At 35.7% G+C, this 15239-nt stretch overlaps 1 pseudogene; it reads left to right on the top strand.

Annotated features, from left to right (window-relative positions):
* Window positions 1–617: 617 nt before the first annotated feature.
* On the top strand, window positions 618–714 carry LOC122121533 (annotated as a pseudogene).
* Window positions 715–15239: the final 14525 nt, after the last annotated feature.

A 15239-nucleotide genomic window follows, 5' to 3' on the forward strand; every position in this document is an offset into this window, starting at 1 on the left:
TTTTCACCTTCTTGGCTTTAGCTACTTTTAAATGGAAGGTATAATAAACAATTATATTTTGATAAAATACCTTCTAGTCTGAACAGTTCTGTTTGAACGGTTCATCGCTCTATGATCTCTTGTAACCAAGATTAGTTTTGTTCTAGTAAGAAAATATTTGGTGTCAGGGTAAGGTATTCTGGTTGGTCTGTTCCCACATGGAAGAAGGGTAAAGGCTCAGGTAGACATTTGTTCCAGTAACACGTCATTTGGGAAAATGTCAGCTGAAGAAGTTTAGAAGTAGCTTTTAAGCAACGCTTAATTTGAATCCATTAGGTCCACAAAGCTGGATAAATAAGTACTTGAAAAAGCCATCACCTTTGGACCTATCTATAAATAATTGAGAGTATGATCAAATTCCAAATAAAAAGACTTAAGATACTCATTGACAAAAAAAGTTTGCAAATGTGAGCAATCGACTAATCAATATAATTTTTTCCACTATTCACAGAATTTTAGGGGAATAAGATCGATAGCATTGTTAGAAACAATAAGGTTTCCTTGTTACAAGTAGGCACCCATAGATATAAGCCTGTATAAAGATTCCATCATTAACTATTAAATTTAGAGGATACTACATGCTTCAGCAGCACGTATACTCAAATTACAATACAGAGATTAACATGGCACTTGCACAAGGATAATATGAAAATTTGAAAAGTATTCCATATTTTTCATTCTTCAGATGCAAGAAATGAAAAAAAGTGATTAAAATGTTGATTACAAAATTACAAGTATAAAAATACACACAATTCATATAATTAAATTTAGTTTGACATCAGTGTATTAAATCTTCCCCTCAGAAAGGCGTTTACATAGCATAAACTTTACAAAATTTTTCAAATTAGACAACATTGTCATTTTATCCCAAAGAAAAATAATATTAAGACCTAGAAAAAAAGGGATCAAACTGTTTCTATATGGAATGCAATCGGAAAGGACACATTAATGAACCTATATATTATAAAATAATATAGAACTCAAAGTATATCTAGGAGAAAATAAATTATGAACATTATGCAAACACACAATATAGAATATTTTAAAATATACTTTTTCAGACAAGCACCAGAAATATTTTAGTTTCTGTACTACTCATTTTAACAGGTAAATTAAAATTATTTCTTATTAAAAAATCACAAACTCTGAAGAAATCATTATACATGTTTACAAAAACTATTGAATACATTTTTCCATCCAACGCAGGCAATTCACTTGGAAGAATTCCGCGGAATCCATGAATTTTTACAGTAAAATATTGGTGCTTCCGGGCATTGGTGGTTCATGCCTATAATCCTAGCTACACAGGAGGCTGAGATCTGAGCCTGGGAAGGAAAGTCTGTGGTACTCTTATCTCTAAACCACTAGAAAACTGGAAGTGGAGCTGTGTCTCAAGTGGTAGAGGGCTCACCTTGAGCTGAACAGCACAGGGATAGCTCCCAGGCCCAGAGTTCAAGCCCCATGACCGACCAAAAAAAAAGATATTGCTCTTATTTTGATTGTGAAAATATTTTGTAAGGACACAAAAGATGGACTTGCATTTTTGAAATTTAAGAAACTTAACCCGACCATTAGGACTTCGGTGAACAATTTGTACAGCCTTTCACAACTTCATAGAGGTAGTGATACGTACTTATCCTTTTGGCAATATCAAATACAGTTTCTTCTATGTTGTTCTTCAGGCCTGTATTTATATAATGGTTCAACAGAAGGCGATCCAGCGTATCTTTGCTATCTCAATTCTCAACAGCAAGATATAAGGTTGTCAAGAGTCCTTTAGTTTGGGGAAGTGTACTGTGGCTCAAGCAGTAGAGCACTCCCCTTGAGCTGAAGAGCACAGGGACAGCACCCAAGCCCAGAGCTCAAGCCCTATGACCGACCAAAAAAAAAAAAAAAAACCACCACAACAACAAAAATCAAACAAACAAAAATATTTGGGCTGGGAAAGTGGCTCAGTGGTAGAGCGCTTGCCTTGCATACATGAGGCCCTAGGTTCGATTCCTCAGCACCACATAAGCAGAAAAAAAAGCGGGAAGTGGTGCTGTGGCTCAAGTGGTAGAGCGCTAGCCTTGAGCTGAAGAGATGAGGGACAGCTTCCAGGCTCAGAGTTCAGGCCCCAGGACCAGACCAAAAAAAAAAAAAAAAAAATTAAAAAAAGAGTCCTGTAGTTTGGGCATTGGTATCTGTATCATGATGAAGTAAGAAAGAAGCCACTCTGGTATTATTCCATGTATATGCACTGTTCAGGGGTGTCCAGTCATCTACAGTTATTGCATGTGCCGCTTGAGACACCAACTCACAGACAATGTCTAATGTCCACTGTAGGCTTCTTGAAGAGGGGTATACTCATAATCATCCCTACTATTCACATAAGTGGTCTTTTGGGAAAGAAGTCTCCGCACTGTAGTAAGCTGAATATTTTGGCAGCCCAATGAAGAAATTTGCTTGGATTCTTCTCCATTTTTTTTTTCTTGCAATTGATACCATTCCTTACTTTTTCATCCTGTTCCCCATATTCCTAAGAATTGCCTAACCAGAGACTTTGAGTGCCAGTGGGAATGAGGTGTCCATGTATTTCCCTAATAGTTCACATTGGTTGAACTGGGAAGAAATAACTGGTGAATTTTCTGCAACTGTTTATTCACCATGATTTATTTTCTCTTTTTCCAATTTTACTATTCGAAATTATTCTAACTGGAGAGTAGGGAATTGATGGAGAGCAGAGGAAAGATATTCCTCCATATTCACATGTACACACTGAAAATGAGGACCAGTGATGTCTTCATGTGCAGCTTATTCTAGGCATGAGAAAATAGGAAATAATGCCTTCTATATAAATGATTTGGGAAATGGCAGAGCAAAAAGTGAAATGATACAACCAAAAATATAAAAGCAAAATAAATTAGGATAATTATGGAGCAATCATATTATCTATGAGAACCATGAAAGGGAGAGAGAAAGAAAGAGACAGATGTGTAATATCGTAGCTAGCCACAAAATCCATGCCTCTAATCAATTTGTAGAGCAAACAAAATTTTATTTTTTAAAAGAGATGGAAATTGAATTTATGTATTTACTTGAAATTAGTAAATACATTTTTAGTAGACTACATAAAGAGACCTAACTTTACCAAATTACAGACAATAAAATAAATCCTTGATAATTCTAGTAACAGATCTGACTGAAATCCGTTGAATCATACTTTTCTTGTACAATGAAGGAATAAGAGGGTAGTAAAGCAGCTAGAGAAGGCAGGGAGATTGTATCTGTGACAAAACTTGGTGGAAATTGGTATTGAGGATTACTTACTGGTGATCCACTTGCACTGGAAGCATGATTCTGAAGTATTGCTTGCTGATTCTGAACTATTGATTTGATCATTATATTCTCCAAGAAGAAAATGAGAATTGATAGTGAAGGACTACTAATACATTTTGACCTTCTCACTAAGCACTTTCAATCATCAAAATCACATGAAGACAATAGACAGGCCTACTTTTTAGATGAAAGCAAGTGTCTTATAAAAACAAGGAATGTATGTAGTCATGCAAAGGACTTCTATTTTACCAATGTATCATACATTTTTCTAATGTTGGGTACCAATAAATAATGGATCTATTAGAAAGCTCTTAAGGCTCATATGTTCAATAGTGAGTTCTCTTACACTATATCATGGTATTTTTTGTGTATGGTTTTAAGAATAAATTTACATTACTAACTTGAATTTCTGCCAGGACAGTATCATCACTGTACATCTTGCCTCTATACTCTCATTTTAAAATTACCATCTAAGTATGTGCATTAGATAACTATATAGGAAAAAGTAGAAGCCACACTGATGGCTTATGTTTGAAAGCAGACCAAGAAAAAACAGTCCATTAGATTCTGATTTGAAAGTAACCAGCAAAAGCTAGAAATGGATCTGTGGTACAAGCAGTAAAATGCTAGCCTTGAGAAAACTGAAACAAAAAATAAATTCTGGGACAAAGCCAGGGCCTGATTTCAAGCCCTAGTATTAGAACCAAACTAATTAATTAATAAGGTAATTAATTAATTAAAAATAAATTAAGTGGTCACATGTGGAGAGGCAGGTAAAATGTAACATGCGTGGTAATGGTTTATGTATTATTTTGTAATAAGGCATATCATCATTTGTCCTAATCACTAATATTTTATGTGGACTTTTTTGTACAATAAACCTGAATTTAGCATGCATGTATATGTGTGTGTACATGTGTGAACATGTGTGCATGTGTATATGTGTGCATGTGCTGTTGCAATGTTGCTTGCCAATGTGGACAGGGTGAGGCTGAAAAAAGCTAACTGTGTTGCAATGTTTTTATTTATCAGTGTTCTGTCATGTCATTTCAGTGGAACCAGCCTTTGTACATATTATTTGTCTAATAATAACATCATTTACAATATTAAGTTAGAAAAAGAGACCACTTTCAGCTCTTATTGTATGTTAGGTAAGAAGATACAGACATAATTAGTAAGTTATTGCTATAAGATGATTGTCAGTACAAAATACGTATTTGACCTCTTAAATTGGTTATACTTTTAAGATACACTCATGGAGTGATTTGGACCGACTTGACCAAACAGGTATTACTCTCTGGTTATTCCTGTGAAACACAAGTTGGATAAACTCTTTCTGGATTTCTGTTGAAAATCACTTTCTTTGCAAGATTATATCTATTCTCAATAAGAGATAATCCAACCCATATTATGTTTGAATATCCCATCTTATTCATTGAAAATAAGTATTGTGGATATGCTTGTTAGATATTCCTTTCAAAAACGAACAAACAAAAAGCAAGTGTTATGTCCAGATTGTGGATGCATTTGAAGGTGTTTTGTACATGCACAGGTATCTTTACTAATGGCTCTTTTGTGGGAGTAACTATGGCAACTTTAACAAATAAGGCTTTTTGAATATCTGTTCAAATATACATAACATCTCAGAGCAAGTCTTGCAATTTCTGAAAATCCTTTGAATATTTTAGTATTATTTCATTTCATTGACTGTAGAGCTAAAATTTCTGAAATATTGTTAAGATCTGAAAATGTAAGTGGGTACATACACTTTCTTATGCTTCATTTTATGAAAACCCAGTTTTTATGAAAGTAAATGGAATAGAATAAAAGAATTAAGTGAATTGAGTAAGCTAATTATTAGTATAATTTTGTTTTCTATTAATAGTCCATTGAATGTAGATGATGCAGTTAAATTATTTCCTCTCTACTTCAGTTAGTTTTAGAATCTTTATAGTTATGAGTGAACTTTTAGTAGAAATAAAGGTCTTTTAAAATGATTAGAATTAACCTTGTGCTTTTTGTCCTACTCCCACGAAAATGAGTTATTTTTAAGTGCTAATAGTTTATCATTATCATTATCATAGGGACTTAAAAATGCAGTAGTATTGATGACATTTTAAACAAATTGTATTCACAAGTTGGAGAGTCTTTAATTCATACTTAGGTCTTGGTGTCTATGATTTTTAACCTCTCGTTCCTAACATTAATGATAGGTAAGAGTGCATTTTTGGGTATATGAAAGGTAAAATATTTATCTGGGGTCAAATGTGATTTTATATCAGTCTTTCTTTAATAACATTTTAAAGTAGTACATTTCTCTCAAAATGGTGGGTATAAAAAGCTATAAAAATACTTCTAATGGTAAACAATTTAGGTGAGCTACAATGTGGAAACGATTGCTCCAAAAGACCTGCAGTCTGTTTCCATCAGGAATTGGGCAGGTCATTCTTTCAGTAAGACTGTGTTAACCAGAGATGGGGTCCCCAGGCAGTGCAGTGTTGAGTGAAAGGATAAAATATGATTTCTACTATTTTGAGCTAGAAATCAAGAATGTTATAGTTTAGCAGTTCCTTTCACCAGGGAGGTATAAATTGATTATGAACTTGGAGTTTTCGTATTACAGTTACTTCTTATTTTCTTTTTTTGTTGTTGTTGGTCATGGGACTTGAACTCTGGGCTTGGGTGCTGTCCCTGTGCTCTTCCACTCAAGGCGAGCACTCTACTACTTGGACCACAGTGCCACTTCCAGTTTACTAGTGGTTTATTAAAGATAAGAGTCTCACAGTCTGTCCTGCCCGAGCTGGCTTTGAACCACAATCCTCAGATCTCAGCCTCCTGAGTAGCTAGCATTATAGGCGTGAGCCACCGGTGTCCGTCTTAGTTACCTATTTTCTAACAAAGATAAAGGAAATATTATTAGAGTGTGCACAATAATTTTGGGAATTTTCCTAGAATTAGTAGACTGAGTGCTGGTATTTAGTTATAAAATAGAATGAGGTTAGTTCATATAGTGGGAATGGAACGCAGGCTAACACTTACCGTGTGTAGAATGTTGTGCTAGTAATTCCAACTCTGAAGACTTAAATATCATCATCTTAGAATTAAAAATAGAAATAGTTTCACTTTATGGGATTAATGTGAGGATTAAATTAAATACCAAAGGTAAAGTACTTGAAAAAATAATCAGAGTTTGATACTTTCTACCTGTTATTTTATCATGTGATATATTCTAATATTTTTACTGTGATTTTTATATTGTCTATTTAGGATATGCAAAGTGATGTATTGATATACATTGCGTTGTTCACTTTTCTGTAATTATGAGGAAAATACCTGCAAAGAAAATTTCTGAGAAGGAAAGTATCATATTGACTCATGGTTTAAGATCAGATGTCTCCATTGTTTTTAATTATATTTTTATTAAATAGTTGTATGAAATGTTTTCCATTCAACGAATCAGTTTATAAGTACAATGGATCTTTACATAACTTTCTCACATCCTTCCAAACCTCAACCCACTTTCGTTTTTACTAGTTTCATACTATCTGCATTGAATATTATGGCTTCACTCTCTACTTCCATAAGTCTCTTTATTTCTTCCCTTTGATTTCCCCTCACATTTTCCAAGTGGTAGCCTCCTGGTATTCATTTTGTTGGATTAAAAGTTCAATTTTATAAGAAATTACACCTGTTAAATACTCCTCTACAAATAGCACGCTTTGATTAATCCTGTTGTTTAACTTGCATAAAATACGCGTTCTTTTTTTGTCTGGCTGTGACTTCGTTTACTTAACATAATTTTATTTCTATCCATTTCTTTGCAAATGCTGTAACAGTCTTTATAATGGATGGGTGCAATCCAATTGTGTATATGTGCAACACTTTCTCCAACCATCCCTCTGCTAAAGTGCGTCTGGGCTGTTTCCATAAATTCTCTACGGTGAATAGTGCAGTAGTGAACATGATTGTGAGAGTGATTTTACTCTAACCTTTTGGAAAAATTCATCACTGTTTTACTGGGAGCAATCCTCTAGCCAATTTTCCAGAATTAGCACATCCCTTCCTTCAACTACATCACAAGGTTTTTCAGGTCCTCAAAAACACACTACCCCCTACAGGTACCAATCAGCTAAAACCACACTGTGCCCATATTCTTTTGTTGTTGTTATTGTTTTCTTTCCGGTCGAGGTGCCTGAACTCTGGGCCCCTCTGGTGCTGTCCCTCAGCTTTTTTGCTCAAGGCTAGTAATCTACCACAGCGTCACTTCTGGCTTTCTTCTTTTTGCTTATGTGGTGCTGAGGAATCCAACCCAGGGCCTCAGGCATGCAAGGCAATAGCTCTACCACTGAGCCACTTTCGCAGACCCGATGTGCCCATATTCTTTTAATACATTTTTTCATAAATTTACACATAATTTAGTGAGAACCTTCTATGTACTTTCCTAATGTGGGAATGAGGTATATGACAATAGAGCAAAAGTAAGAGATATGGAATTTAATTAGCTATTATCATATTTAAAATAATTTTCAGCTCTAACTCATAGCCTCACTTAGTATTATTTTAATCTTTATTTGATTACTTCACCTAACCCCTAAATTATAACATGTGATTTAAATACAAAGGCAAAAAGTGTGGTTTGACTTTGACACTCATGTGTGAAGATGCACAATATGGGCAAATAAAGGGATTGGAATTAGTAGCCATTATCCATTTTGTTAAATGGTTTTCTCAAACTGATTCTTACAATTCATATTTCATTCCACAACAAGAAATGTCATAATTCCCTTTGTTTTGCTCCTCATTAAACTTGTTTCCATGTTATTTTAAAATGAAGGATGATTTCATAAATCTACTGTAGATACAAAAATATGTTAAAATATTTCAATATGTATGCATTGATATAAGTATAAACACATATATTATAAAGGTTGTAACGATAAATTATAACTTCTGTAATTGTACAATTTACTAAATTATTAAAAACATGAACTACTCAGGCCTGGAATCCTGGTTACTCAGGAGGCTGAGATATGATGATCATGGTTTGAAACCATCCTGGTCAGGAACGTCCATGAGCCTCTTATCTCCAAACAACCAACAGAAAATCAGAATTGGAACTGTGGCTCATGGTAGTAGAGTGATAGCTTTGAGAGAAAAGACTCACCCAGGCTCTTAGTACAAGAACTAAAATCTACCCCCCGAAAGTATTTAATTTACACCTGTGTAAATAGAGTATTTCCTTCACTCAAATGCACATCCATGCTCATTTGCAAGGTAACTCTGTTATGTCTGGAGTACCACATAATATTATCACTTAAGTAGAAAGTATTACAACATGGGTAAACTCTACCTCACTCATGGATTTTTCTCCACTCAAATATTCAAATCTTTCAATTATTCCCATTATTTAAAGTCATAGCTTTTTTTTCTTTAATACACATAATATTGGAATTTGAATTGAGTGTCTTGTGTCTCCTAAATGGATGTTCTTACCACTTTGCCATGCCTCAGCCTAAATTATCCTGATTAACTTTCAGATAGAATCTCGCTTCCTACTTGTGTATGATCGTGGGCTCAGTCTAATTCATGTTATTCTTCCTGGAATTTAGAATAACAAGTGCCTGGCATTGTGTACAGATCTTTCTGTCCAGTCTGAGCTTTAACCACTATCCTCACAATAGTAGACTCCCACGTAGTCAGGATTTTCATAAGCTTATCATAGCTATTTTTTAAAAAATCTTTGCATTTCCTGCAGGTTCTTGAGTACTGAGTTAATTGGTGTTTTCTTGGGTTGTTTTGTTTCTTTTGAATGTATGTGTTGAGTTGTTCCTCATTTTTCCTTTTGTTTCTTTCACTCAAGTTCTTACCTATAGTACTGAGAAACCAATTCTTCTTTCTCAAGTTAGTCAAGGTGAACATTATTTATTCCAAAACAATTCCAATAATATTTAAACACCATCAGAAATTTCGAGAAAATGGCAGAGGAGAATCTGGTGGCTAAACAAGCTCTTGCATAGAAAGCAGTTCTAGTGTTCCAATGAACAGTCCTAGGCACACCAAGTGTGCCATCACAGTACAGAGAGTTTGGGCAGAGAGGGAAAATCCAGGTAAGGAGACAGATCTGAGCATTTTCCAGCAGCCATGGCTGAGGTTGCTGTGGCGGCTGTGGTGCCATCCATAGCCACCATAACTACAACCCAGAGAGTATGGGACAAATGTGCCAGATGCAGCAGGCAAGCAGATTTTACTCAACACGAGAAAGAACTGACAAGTAGCAGATATCTTCATCCTGCAGATAGCAGACCAGAGGCTACCCAGGAACCCACACTCCAGAGTGAGTACAAAACTAACATCCTCATTCCTTCTCAAAGGGAGCAGCGGAGGGAAGGACACCCCTCCCCCCAACACTGGAGATATCCATTTTTGATGTAGACAAAAGCCTGGCTAAGTAGCTAGATCCAACTCAGTTCTTTGATGAAAACAAAAGAGTCATTTAGCGAGTCACAAGTACCTACCCTGACCTGCCATTCTCAACTCCACCCATGGAAAAGTCACCACAACAAGGCAGAGAAAGCTGCACCCACAAAGGAGTGGCATTCTTCACTGGGTAAACAGAGCCAGAGGCTGCCCCTCCCTACAGCAGCCCTGACAATCAATTGAAACTCAGTAAACATAAACCCTGAGAATGGCTCCAGGCTGGACTCTGTGAATGTCTCAGAAGCTAGCCCCTCAGGGAAAAACTACTGTTTGCTGAAAGGCCTCAACTTTACCCAGTACCCAGCCTTATCACAGCAACTCCAAACTAGAGGAAACAGCCACCTCCCTCTTTTGTGATACTCAAAGCAGATCTCCCTCCCACTGAACTAGCCTGGGAGGGGATCACAAACTTCTGGGTAAACCAACAGAATTTTTTCTGCCTGCCCAAACAAACTGACTTAAGAAACCAATCAAGCCACAGAAAACCAAACACCACAAGCAAACCAGAGACTCCACCAAGAAACTGGGTACTGACACAAGGAAGATACAGGATCTTCCCATCAACCCCCCAAAAACAAAATCAAAGACGTCTTTTTTTGTATCTTTTTAAATTTTTACTTTTTAATTATAAAAATTGTTTTCATTAATCTTTTTTCTCTTCCTCTTATAACTTTTATTTTAGGTGTATGTGTATGCGTGTGTGTGTGCTTTTTTTAAAAAAATGTCTACTGACCTGTTGGTCTTTTTTGTTCTTTCTTTCTCATTCGTTTTACTTTTTAATCTTTTGTTCTTTTTGCATGAATTATTTGTTGTTCTGTTCACCTCCTATATACCTGTCATTGATTATAAGACCTTACCCCCAATTGTGTACATTCTTAATCCAAAAATGTATTACTCAATTCAAAACCTCTTAGGATTAAATTCCTTAATACCAGTATTATTTATTTATACCTATAAATTATTTGAAGTATTTTTATTTTTTAGTTTTTCAGGTCTCCTTTCTATCCCTCCCCTCCTCTCATCTTATCCCCGTTCATCTCTCAATTTTACTTCTTTAAATTTTCATTACTTTTAAGAGTTTCACTTTTTAAATTTAAATATTTGTCTTTCCATTTTTTCTTGTCTCTTTTTTAAAATTTTTTCTTCTCTCTTTTCTATCATTCTTTCCAATCCATTTCCCTCTGTGAGATTAGGACTTGGTTAATTTCACTCTCCTTATACCTTTTCACATCCCTCTAACCCTGTTTTCCCCACCTTTCTCTCTAAACATAATAATTTCTGGTTTGTCAAATTATTCTTTGGTATTCTTAGCCCATTAAAACATAGTTATTTAATGTTGAATGGACTGTATCTGTTGAACTAGATTGTATCTTCAGACATTTGACTATGCAATTACAGGACTTTGGTTGATGCTTGCCTTAAAATGGTGTTCTAGCACAAAACTGGCATTATTTTCATCCCAAATGGGCAAAACAAGCAAGAAAAACACAAGGAAAATGGCAAGTCCGGGTATCTCAATTCCCATTCAAGATAATCAGGTGACAGAACAGATAATGAATAATCCAGATGAGAGTTCCCAGAAACCTCTACAAACACTACTGGTAAACATGGTGAATGAAAAGATTGAAACCCTGCAAAGGACTCAGTGTGAACGTGTTAGGGAGAGAGAGGAGGCAAACCAAAGCTCAAAGCAGGAAGCTCATGGGCTTGAGAAAGCTACTCAAAGATTGATACTGGAATTGCGTGAGCAGGTTGAGAATACTCAAAGAGAAATAAATGAATTGTGTGAGCAGGCTGAGATCAGTCAAAGAGAACTACAGAAGTTACATGAACGTGAGAAATCTAATCAAAGAGTAATACAAGAATTGCAAGAGCGGGAAGAGCATAGACAAAGATCAATAGAGCCATTCATGGAATTCATAAACAGTCACCTGAAAGGAGTCAGGGAGACCACAAAGGGAATGTTGAATGGAGCCCAACAGAAGGAATGGTAGTCCAAGGAAACCATACCCAATCAACTAAGTGATTTGTGAGTAAACACTGAACACCAAATTAAGGAAGTAAAGAATTTCATACAAGATCTAAAACAAAGCTCCAACAAAGAATGTGAAGCCATAACAGCTGACCAATTAAAAGGAAAAGAAATGAAAAATAAAGTAGAAAGTCTTGACAGTAGGTTAGACTATGCAGAAGATTGAATCTCCGGCATTGAAGACAGCCTAGGTATTATAGAGAAAGAACATACAACTATCCAAGACAAATTCAAGAAATATGATAGATCTATTCAACACTTGGAAGACACCCTCAGAAGGCCTTATCTGAGGGAAATGGGTGTAGAGGAGCACATAGAGACAGAAGGTAATGGTCTAGAAAATTTGTTCAACAGGATCCCAGCAGAGAACTTCCCAACACGCAAAAAGATAGGCATATTCAGATACAAGAAGCTTTTAGAACCCCAAATAGATCAGACAAGAACAGGAAATCCCATCGCCCAATTAAATATAAGCCACACAGGATCAATTCAGACCAAGGAAAAGATCCTTAAAGCTGTCAAGGAGAAAAGATCAGTCATCTATAAAGGAAAACCAATTAGAATCACCTCAGATTTCTCAACAGAGACAATTAAAGCAAGAAGAGCCTGGAATGGTGTATGCCATGCTCTAAAGACAAACAACTATCAACCAAGAATAGTGTACCCAGCTAAACTCTCCTTCATAATTGAAGGTCTAATAAAAATCTTCCATAGCAAAGAAAAACAAACAATGTATCTCCACCAAATCAGCTCTACAAAAGATACTTAAAGATGTCCTAAACATAGAAAACCAACAAGACCACAATAAAGGCCAAGAAACCACATACAAACAGAATCCAAGAACCATAGAAAGAATCCAGTAGGCGCAGCATCCAAGAAGGTGGATAAAATGGCAGGAGCACCCAAATACCTCTCAGTCCTCTCTCTCAATATTAGGGGATGTAACTTTCCAATTAAGTGACATAGACAGTCTAGTTGGTTTAAAATGCAAGATTCTTCTATCTTCTACCTTCAGGAATCACAATTTGCCCATTAAAATCAAACACATTTTGAAAGTGAAAGGCTGGAACAAAATCTACCAAGCAAACGGCCCCCATAAACAGGCAGGAGTTGCAATCCTAATATCAGATAAAATAGACTTCAAATTAACATTATTGAGAAGAGATAAAGAAGGTTACTACATACTAATTAAGGGATATCTCTTTCAGGAAGATGTTAACATTCTAAATATTTGCCAAACAATAGTGCACCCAAATTTATCCAAGAAATACTACTTTAAATCTCACATAGATCCAACGACATTAATTGTTGGGGACTTTAACAAACCACTATCCCCACTAAATAGATCAACTCGGCAAAAACTCAACAGAGAAACTGCAGATCTAAACAAGTGCATACATCAACTGATTTAGCAGACATCTAGTAAATATTCATCCAGCAGCATCAGAGTACACTTTTTACTCAGCAGCACATGGAACATTCTCAAAATCAACTTGTCAAAATTCAGAAACATTGAATTCATATCTTGCATTCTATCAGACCAAAAGGGAATAAAATTAGAACTCAACACAAAAAGCCACCAAAGAAAATCCTGTAACACATGGAGGCTGAAAAACACACTGTTCAAACACCAGTGGGTCATGGAAGAGCTTAGAATCGAAGTTCAAATGTTCATATTATTCAACAAAAACTAGCACAGAGATTTTCTGCTCCTCTGGGACACAGAAAAGGCACGATTCAGAGGCAAGTTTATAGCTCTGAGTTCCTATATTAACAAATTGGAGAGACCTGGAACCAACAATTTAATGAGATCTGACACTCCTTGAAAAAGAGAATCAAGATAAACCCCAATCCAGTTGATGGAAAGAAATAATTAAAATTCAATCAGAATTAAATGAATTAGAATCCAAAAAAAAAAACCATATGAAGAATAAACAAAATGAAAAGGTTCTTCAAAAAAATTAACAAAATTGACAGACCCTTAAAAAATCTTATCAGAAAAAGAAGAGAACACACCCAAATTAATAAACTCAGAGATGAGAATGGAAACATCACTACAAAAACAACCAAGATTCAGAACATTATAAAGGAATACTGCTCAAAACTTTATGCTAATATGTTTGAGAACTTGGCAGAAATGGACATTTTCCTGGCAAATATTGACATGCAGAAACTAAGATGAGTTAAACCATCTTAACGATCCTTAACAGAAAGAACAGTGTTGGAGGAAAATCAGTACCAAATTTCAAACTCTTCTACAAAGCCATAGTAAGCAAAACAGCTTGGTACTGGCACAAGAACAGACCTCAGGAGAAATGGAATAGAATTGAAATGAACCTAAAGACCTACAGCCATCTAATCTTTGATAAGGGAGCTGAAAAAAATAGAATGGAAGAAAGACAGCCTCTTCAGTAAATGGTGCTCTCAAAATTGGTTAACTACTTGTAGAAAAATAAATCTAGATCCTTATATATCACCCTGTAGCAGAATCAACTCCAAATGGATCAAAGACCTCACAATATGAAAACACTCTGAAAACATTACAGGATGGAATAGGAGAAACCCTAGATCTCCTTGGTACAGGCCGAAAATTGCTTAATAGAGACCCAGAAACACAACAAATCATAGAAAGGTTGACAAATGGAACTGCATGAAATTGCAGAGCTTCTATATGGCAAAGGAAATAGCTATCAAGATCCATAGAAAGTCCACAAATTGGGAGAAGATCTTCACTAGCCATACAATGGACAAGGGTCTCATACCTAAAATATATCTGGAACTCCAAAAAATTAAATCCCCCAAAAACAAATCCTAAAAGAATCAACAGCCCAATAAATAAGAGGGCTAAAGGCTTAAAGAGAAACTACTCTGAAGAGGAAGGAAAGATGGCCAATAGACACATGAAAAATGCTCAACCTCCCTAGCTATAAAAAATGCAAATCAAAACAACATTGAGATACCATCTCACCCCAGTTAGAATGGCTATAATCAAGAACTCTAATAACAACAGATGCAGGAGGAGATGTGGATAAGGGAACCCTACTGCATTGTTGGTGGTAGTGTAAACTTGTTCAACCACTTTCGAAAATGGTATGGAGGTTCCTCAAAATACTTAATATGGAGCTCCCCTATGACCCAGCAATCACACTTTTGGGCATTTACGCAAATGATCACAAAGAAGACGACACTAAAGCTCCCAGCACAACTATGTTTATGGCAACATTATTTACCATAGCTAAGCTTGGAACCAACCCAGATGCCCCTCAGTAGATGAATGGATCAATAAATTGTGGTATATATACACAATGGAATTTTTTGCCTCCATCAGAAAGAATGACATTGCCCCTTTTTTAGGAAAATGAAAGTCTTGGAA

This window comes from Dipodomys spectabilis, unplaced genomic scaffold, assembly GCF_019054845.1.
Source record: "Dipodomys spectabilis isolate Male_0828 unplaced genomic scaffold, ASM1905484v1 ptg000189l, whole genome shotgun sequence".
NCBI classification, from domain to species: domain Eukaryota; kingdom Metazoa; phylum Chordata; class Mammalia; order Rodentia; family Heteromyidae; genus Dipodomys; species Dipodomys spectabilis.